The following is a 7,122-nucleotide window of genomic DNA, read 5'->3' on the forward strand; positions in this document are numbered from 1 at the left end:
CTACCCCAACATATCAGACTCTCACCTACAGTGGAATCCTTCAAAAGAAACCTGAAAACCCACCTCTTCAGACAAGCCTACAACCAGTGACCCTACTGCCTCTATACCGCCATGACCAACTTCACCCGCACCTACTGTGTCCTTCTCCCATGTAGATTGTAAGCCCTCACGGGCAGGGCCCTCTCTCCTTCTGTACCAGTCTGTAACTCGTCTTGTTCCTGCTTAGTGCACTTGTCTGTATTATGTATGTGCACCCCTTATCATATGTACAGCGCTATGGAATGAATGGCGCTTTAATAATAAATAATAATAATATTATGTTATTTATACCGAAAAATGAACGCCATAAAATTTATAACCTAAAAACGCAGTGGCAGTATTGCTGTTTTTCCCATTTCCCTCCCAGAAAGAGTTAAAAAAAAGTTAATCAGAAAGTTATGTGTACCCCAAAATGGCTCCATTAAAAACTATAACTTGTCCTACAAAAACAAGCCCTCATAAAGCTATATAGATGGAAAAATAAAAAAGTTATAGCTCTTGGAACCCGACGATGAAAAAAGGAAGAAAAAAGCTTGGTCAGTAAGGCCCAAAACAGGCTGGTCACTAAGAGGTTAAGGTAATATACACCCCAAAAAAGCTCTCCAACTTTAGTGAAGAAAAATACTGGTCATTTTATTCACCCCATACTTACCAATCCTGCAGTTGGCATATGCGGGACAAAAAGACCCCACCCTGGGAACGTCCCCAATGCATGTGGGACTGGTAGTGCTTACATAAACCCCACCCATTTTGGGCTTGGGACACCCGAAATTTGTAGGGACTGTTTCTGACAATTAGGGACAGTCCCTGCATATTGGGCACTGTTGGCCACTATGATCACTCATGCACAACATTTCAGTCCAGCTCGATGGGACCTTTCTCAACTATTAAAAACCTATAATAATCATTGCGCCTCACTTAGTTAAGCCAGTGATGTAGTTATGGGAGTGCAAAGGCTGCTTTTGTACCTGGGCCCTAATGCCTTTATCTCTCAGGCTACTTTACCACTAGCGTTTTTTGCGGATCCGTCATGGATCTGCAAAAACGCTTCCATTACAATGATACAACCGCATGCATCCATCATTAACGGAACCTGTTGTATTATGTCTTACAGAATATAGCCATGACGGATCCGTCATGAACACCATTGAAAGTCAATGGGGACAGATCCGTTTTCTATTGTGTCAAAGAAAACGGATCCATCCCCATTGACTTACATTATGTGTCAGGACAGATCCATCTTGCTCCGCACCGCATTACGATGGGGACGCAACAAAACGGAACAGAATGCATTTTATTGCATCTGGCAGGTGCACCAGGCTGGAGCAAAAGTGGGAAGTTGGAGAAGGTGCGTGCGATAACTTCAAAGTGCGCACCAGAGTTGGTTGAGTGGCTCAGTCAGCCTTCCGCTTCTGCACCATCCTCATCCTCTCTATCTGCACCCTCTTCACTCTCTGCTGTGTGCACCCCCAAAGACACCATCACCACCACCATAGCCCCTCCACTCGAGTCAGAGGATTTATTTTCCCATTCATTCTCAGACCTTAACGATGCGCAACCATTCTTGGCATGAGGAAAAGGAGGTAGCAACGGCCGCCACCCAGCAGTCTGATGACAGTACCCAGATCAGTTCAAGGAGGGTGGTCACCGCTGTTGCTGCCTACTCCGAGATCTCTAATGTCAGTGGTGGTGAAGGTGACGATGATGACGTGTCGATGGACATCACGTGGGTGCCCACAAGAGAGAATGAGGAGGGGAGTTCAGAGGGAGAGAAGGAGCAGCAGATAGGGAGAAGGAGGGGAAGCAGGCAGAACTCGCAGTGCACAGGAGGCTAAAAGCAGACTGCAAATGTATCTGTAGCGAGCCATCTACCATGCACAGTCACATCTGGCGCTCCCAGGACACAGGCACAAGGCTCCGTAGTGTGGGCTTTTTTTTAACATGTCAGCTGCTGACAATAGTGTTGCCATCTGCAACCTGGGCTGTTAACGCATAAGTCGCGGTAAGCCCAACACTCACAGTAGGAGCAACGCCGTCAGAACCCACAAAGCCACACTCCCGGCGCTCCATGTCCTGCCTCTTTTCCTTGTCCTCTTTCCTCCCATTTGTCCTCCACTCCACCTTCCACTGTGCCGTCACCGCTTTCATCTGGCACAAGGCAGGCTTCCGTAGCCAAAATGTTTGAGCATAAAAAAATTATGACACTGGATAATCCTCTTGCCTAACGGCTGACCGATGGCTTGTCGAAACTGCTAGCCCGTCAACTACTGCCATATAAATTGGTGGACTCGGAGGCCTTTAGAAAATTTGCGGCCATTGGCACATCGCAATGGAAGGTCCCAGAAGGAAATATTTCTCCCAGAAGGGCATCCCTGAACTACCGTATTTTTCGCCCTATAAGATGCACCGGCCCATAAGACGCACCTAGGTTTTTGAGGAGGAAAATAAGAAAAAAAAATGTTTTAACCAAAGGGTGTGCTTTTGGTGGGTTTGAACAAATGCCGGTCTGTGCATGACACTATTATGGGGGATCTGTGGATGATGCACTGTTATGGGGTGGGGGATTTGTGGATGCCACTGTTATGTGGGGGATCTGTGGATGGCATTGTTATGGGGGGGAGCTGTGGATGGCATTATGATGGTGGGGGGTCTGTGGATGGCATTATGATGGTGGGGGGGATCTGTGGATGGCATTATGATAGTGGGGGGGATCTGTGGATGGCATTATGATAGTGGGGGGGATCTGTGGATGGCATTATGATGGTGGGGGGATCTGTGGATGGCATTATGATGGTGGGGGGGATCTGTGGATGGCATTATGATGGTGGGGGGGATCTGTGGATGGCATTATGATGGTGGGGGGGATCTGTGGATGGCATTATGATGGTGGGGGGGATCTGTGGATGGCATTATGATGGTGGGGGGGATCTGTGGATGGCACTGTTATGGGGTAGTGGATCTGTGGATGACACTGCTATATGTGTCATCCACAGATCCCCCCATAACAGTCCCATCCACAGATCCCCCCATCATAATGCCCATCCACAGACCCCCCCCCCCCATCATTATCCCACCCACAGATCCCTAAGGAGGGTCTGTAGTAGGCGGGGAGAGCGGCGGCGCCGTGCAGGCACTGTACTCTGGCCCCGTCGCTCAGTATGTACTGTATACGTAGTGTTAATCATCATATCTAAACTGCGCTTCCCTTGCTCCCCATGTGTATCGTACTTACCGGTACATGTCACGCTCCTGTAGTAAGCACTAGCAGCTAGCAGGCAGACCGGGCTGCAGGCGGCCATAATTCACTGAGGTTACGTGCCTGCTCCGTCTACTTCATTCATAAAGTAGGCGGAGCAGGCACGTGACCTCCGTGAGTTACGGCCACCTGCAGCCCGGTCTGCCTGCTAGCTGCTAGTGCTTACTACAGGAGCGTGACATGTGTACCAGTAAGTACAGTACACATGGGGAGCAGGCGGAGCACAGTTTAGATATGATGATTAACACTACGTATACAGTACATACTGAGCGACGGGGCCAGAGTACAGTGCCTGCACGGCCCCGCCGATATCCCGCCCTACTACAGACCCTCCTACCTCCTCAATAATACATCGCAGTTTGCGATGCTGCAGCATAGTAGTAAAGTGACTATGTATGCCGATGACATCATAGTTTCCTGCACCAATCCTCTGACATCATTGGGGAACATTACATAAATTTTCTTTAGTTTCGTATTATAAGGTTAATAATGCCAAATCAAAACTGTTGATTATCAATAGCAACCCATTATTATCAGAAGTATTAAGAAAGAAATTTCCATATGAGTTAGTCACAAATGGCTTTATTTACTCAGGGTACTTTTACACTTGCGTTAATGTTTTCCGGTATTGAGTTCCGTCCTCGTGGCTCAATACCGGAAAAACTGATCAGTTTTATGCTAATGGATTCTGAATGGAGAGCATTCCGTTCAGTATGCATCAGGATGCATCAGTTCAGTCCCTCTTACGTTTTTTGGCCCGAGAAAATACTGCAGCATGCTGCCGTTTTCTCTCCGTCCAAAAATCCTGAACACTTGCCGAACACTTTCCATTGAAATGCATTAATGCCGGATCCGGTCCCAAGTTTTCCGGCAAAACGGATCCAGTCTTGCGGTCTGCGCATGCGCAGACCTTCAAAAATGAGAAAAAAATAAATACTGGTCCCTTTTTACCGGATGACAACCGGAAAAAAGGATCCAGTATTGCAATGCATTTGTGAGACGGATCCGCATCCGTATCCGTCTCACAAATGCATCCATTTGCGTCTGGATTGCCGGATTCGGCAGGCAGTTCCGGCGACTGAACTGCCTGCCGGAATCCTCTGCCGCAAGTGTTAAAGTACGCTTAGGCATTTGGCTAGCAGACCCCATAGAAACTATGGTAACAATATTTGCTGAGATGACGTAAAATTGTGTTAAGGATCAGATTAAGAATTTTACCAAGCCGGTGAATCTATCCCTGATAGCTAAAATCAATGCTTATACGGTATTTCCTAAGATTTGTATAATGGAGATGCAGAAGGTTATTAACTCTAATGTTTGGGAAGGCTAGCGCCATAGAATGGCAAATTCAGTGATGAATAGACCACTAAGGGGAGGTGGAATGGGTGAAAGCTCTATTGTCATAAAGCTGTTCTATTGGACTCAATTTAGCCTCTTTGGCAAAATCTAAAGGACCATAGTTGGGTTCAGTAGGAGACTTCATTGGTAGGGGGTGGCGTAGGGATCGCCATAGCAACCATAGCAGTGGCTATGGGGCCCTACGCAACTGGGGGCCCGTCCGGGCCGCCTTCTGTTGATTTATTTATTTTTTTCTTTTACACAAACTACAAACAGCAGCCAGGCCCGAGCCGCGGACCGCCCGCCCACTACACTAGTCCGCGGCTCAGGCTTGGCTGGGGACGAGTCAGGACAAGCAGGGCCGGGCCGACACAGAGGCTGGGGAGGCTCCAGCCAGGCCACTGAGTAAGGAAGATCCGATCATATTCTAACCCCCAGGCGTTCCCATGGTGACGGGGACGCTTGCCTGGGGGTTAGAATATACCATCGGATCTGAGTTTTCACGCTCTCAGTGAGAGCGTGAAAACTCAAATCCGATGGTATATTCTAACCCCCAGGCGTTCCCATGGTGACAGGGACGCTTGCCTGGGGGTTAGAATATACAGGGCCACGCCGCTCACAGGAGCACATTTATAAACTAATTAGTAACTTGAACTTTAATCATTGACAGTGCTGAATGATGATCTCTTTACTTGCATTGGAGACCTTACTCTGTCTTAGCTCTGGTAACGGTAACAGCAGGCAGTGCGGGGGGCGGCGCTTACTCACTGACGTCACACGCCTGCTCCTCCCACTAGGCGGCGAACGCGCGTGACGTCAGTGAGTGAGCGCCGCCCGCCCGCACTGCCTGCTGTACCGTTACCAGAGCTAAGGTATCCAATGCAAGTAAAGAGATCAGCATTCAGCACTGTCAATGATTAAAGTTCAAGTTACTAATTAGTTTATAAATGTGCTCCTGTGAGCGTCGGGGAGGGGGATCTGTGGATGGCACTATTTAGGGGAGGGGGATCTGTGGATGGCACTGTTTAGGGGAGAGGGATCTGTGGATGGCACTGTTTAGGGGAGGGGGATCTGTGGATGGCACTATTTAGGGGAGGGGGATCTGTGGATGGCACTGTTTAGGGGAGGGGGATCTGTGGATGGCACTATTTAGGGGAGGGGGATCTGTGGATGGCACTGTTTAGGGGAGGGGGATCTGTGGATGGCACTATTTAGGGGAGGGGGATCTGTGGATGGCACTGTTTAGGGGAGGGGGATCTGTGGATGGCACTGTTTAGGGGAGGGGGATCTGTGGATGGCACTGTTTAGGGGAGGGGGATCTGTGGATGGCACTATTTAGGGGAGAGGGATCTGTGGATGGCACTGTTTAGGGGAGGGGGATCTGTGGATGGCACTGTTTAGGGGAGGGGGATCTGTGGATGGCACTATTTAGGGGAGGGTGATCTGTGGATGGCACTGTTTAGGGGAGGGGGATCTGTGGATGGCACTATTTAGGGGAGGGGGATCTGTGGATGGCACTGTTTAGGGGAGGGGGATCTGTGGATGGCACTGTTTAGGGGAGGGGGGTCTGTGGATGGCACTGTTTAGGGGAGGGGGATCTGTGGATGGCACTGGGGGGGGGGCCATAAAATTATTTTTGCTATGGGGCCCATGCATTTCTAGCTACGCCCCTGTAGGGGTACAATCTATGAAAGAGTTATTTGTCTGTAGTTTATTGGGTCTAGATAAAACACAGATTATACCTTCTATATCCTTACCTTATACGGTTAATAGTACATTACAGATGTGGAAAGATTGTGTTATAAAGAATGGTAGCATCTCAATTACTTTATCAGATTTTTTGTTCAATATTCTCTCTAAATTGATCCTAGGACAGAATGTCGAACCCTGGAAATCCCTTGGTATATTAACACTAAAAGTCATCTGTATAGGTGATAAGCCCAAACCTTTTATGACTCTTTCGGTGGAATTTTATATCCCTAAGAATCTATTTTATCAATTTTTACAGGTGCACTTATAGAAATAAAAGTAAATTACTTAAAACTATAAAGGGTTTGACCCAGGGACTTCCAGGCTTTCACAGCCTACTATGTACAGAAGGACTTAAAGCTAGTATCTCAGTCATCTACTGTATAATGAAATTATAACAATAAAATGTAGCAACAAAATCCCTCATATGTACAGATGCAGCTAAACTTGATGGTCAACGCGTTAAGTAAAAAATGACACAAAAAAGGTTAACTAACTCTTTCAATGTATTTCAACGGCTTTTGTCACAAGATAACATTGTGGCATGTGTTATCAGAGTTACCAGAGTCAATTTTAGCTCAGCTACATCTGTATGAGTGGGAACAAGACTGTCACTGCCTGCCATGTGAGAGATCTGAGAAGATCGGATATACTTGCAGCACGTGAGTCTATCTGACAGGTCTTTCTGTGTTTCCTTTCTGTTTGTTGTTGTGGGCTGGATCCCACCTCTCCACAGGTTC

This window comes from Bufo bufo, chromosome 5, assembly GCF_905171765.1.
Source record: "Bufo bufo chromosome 5, aBufBuf1.1, whole genome shotgun sequence".
Taxonomy (NCBI): Eukaryota; Metazoa; Chordata; class Amphibia; order Anura; family Bufonidae; genus Bufo; species Bufo bufo.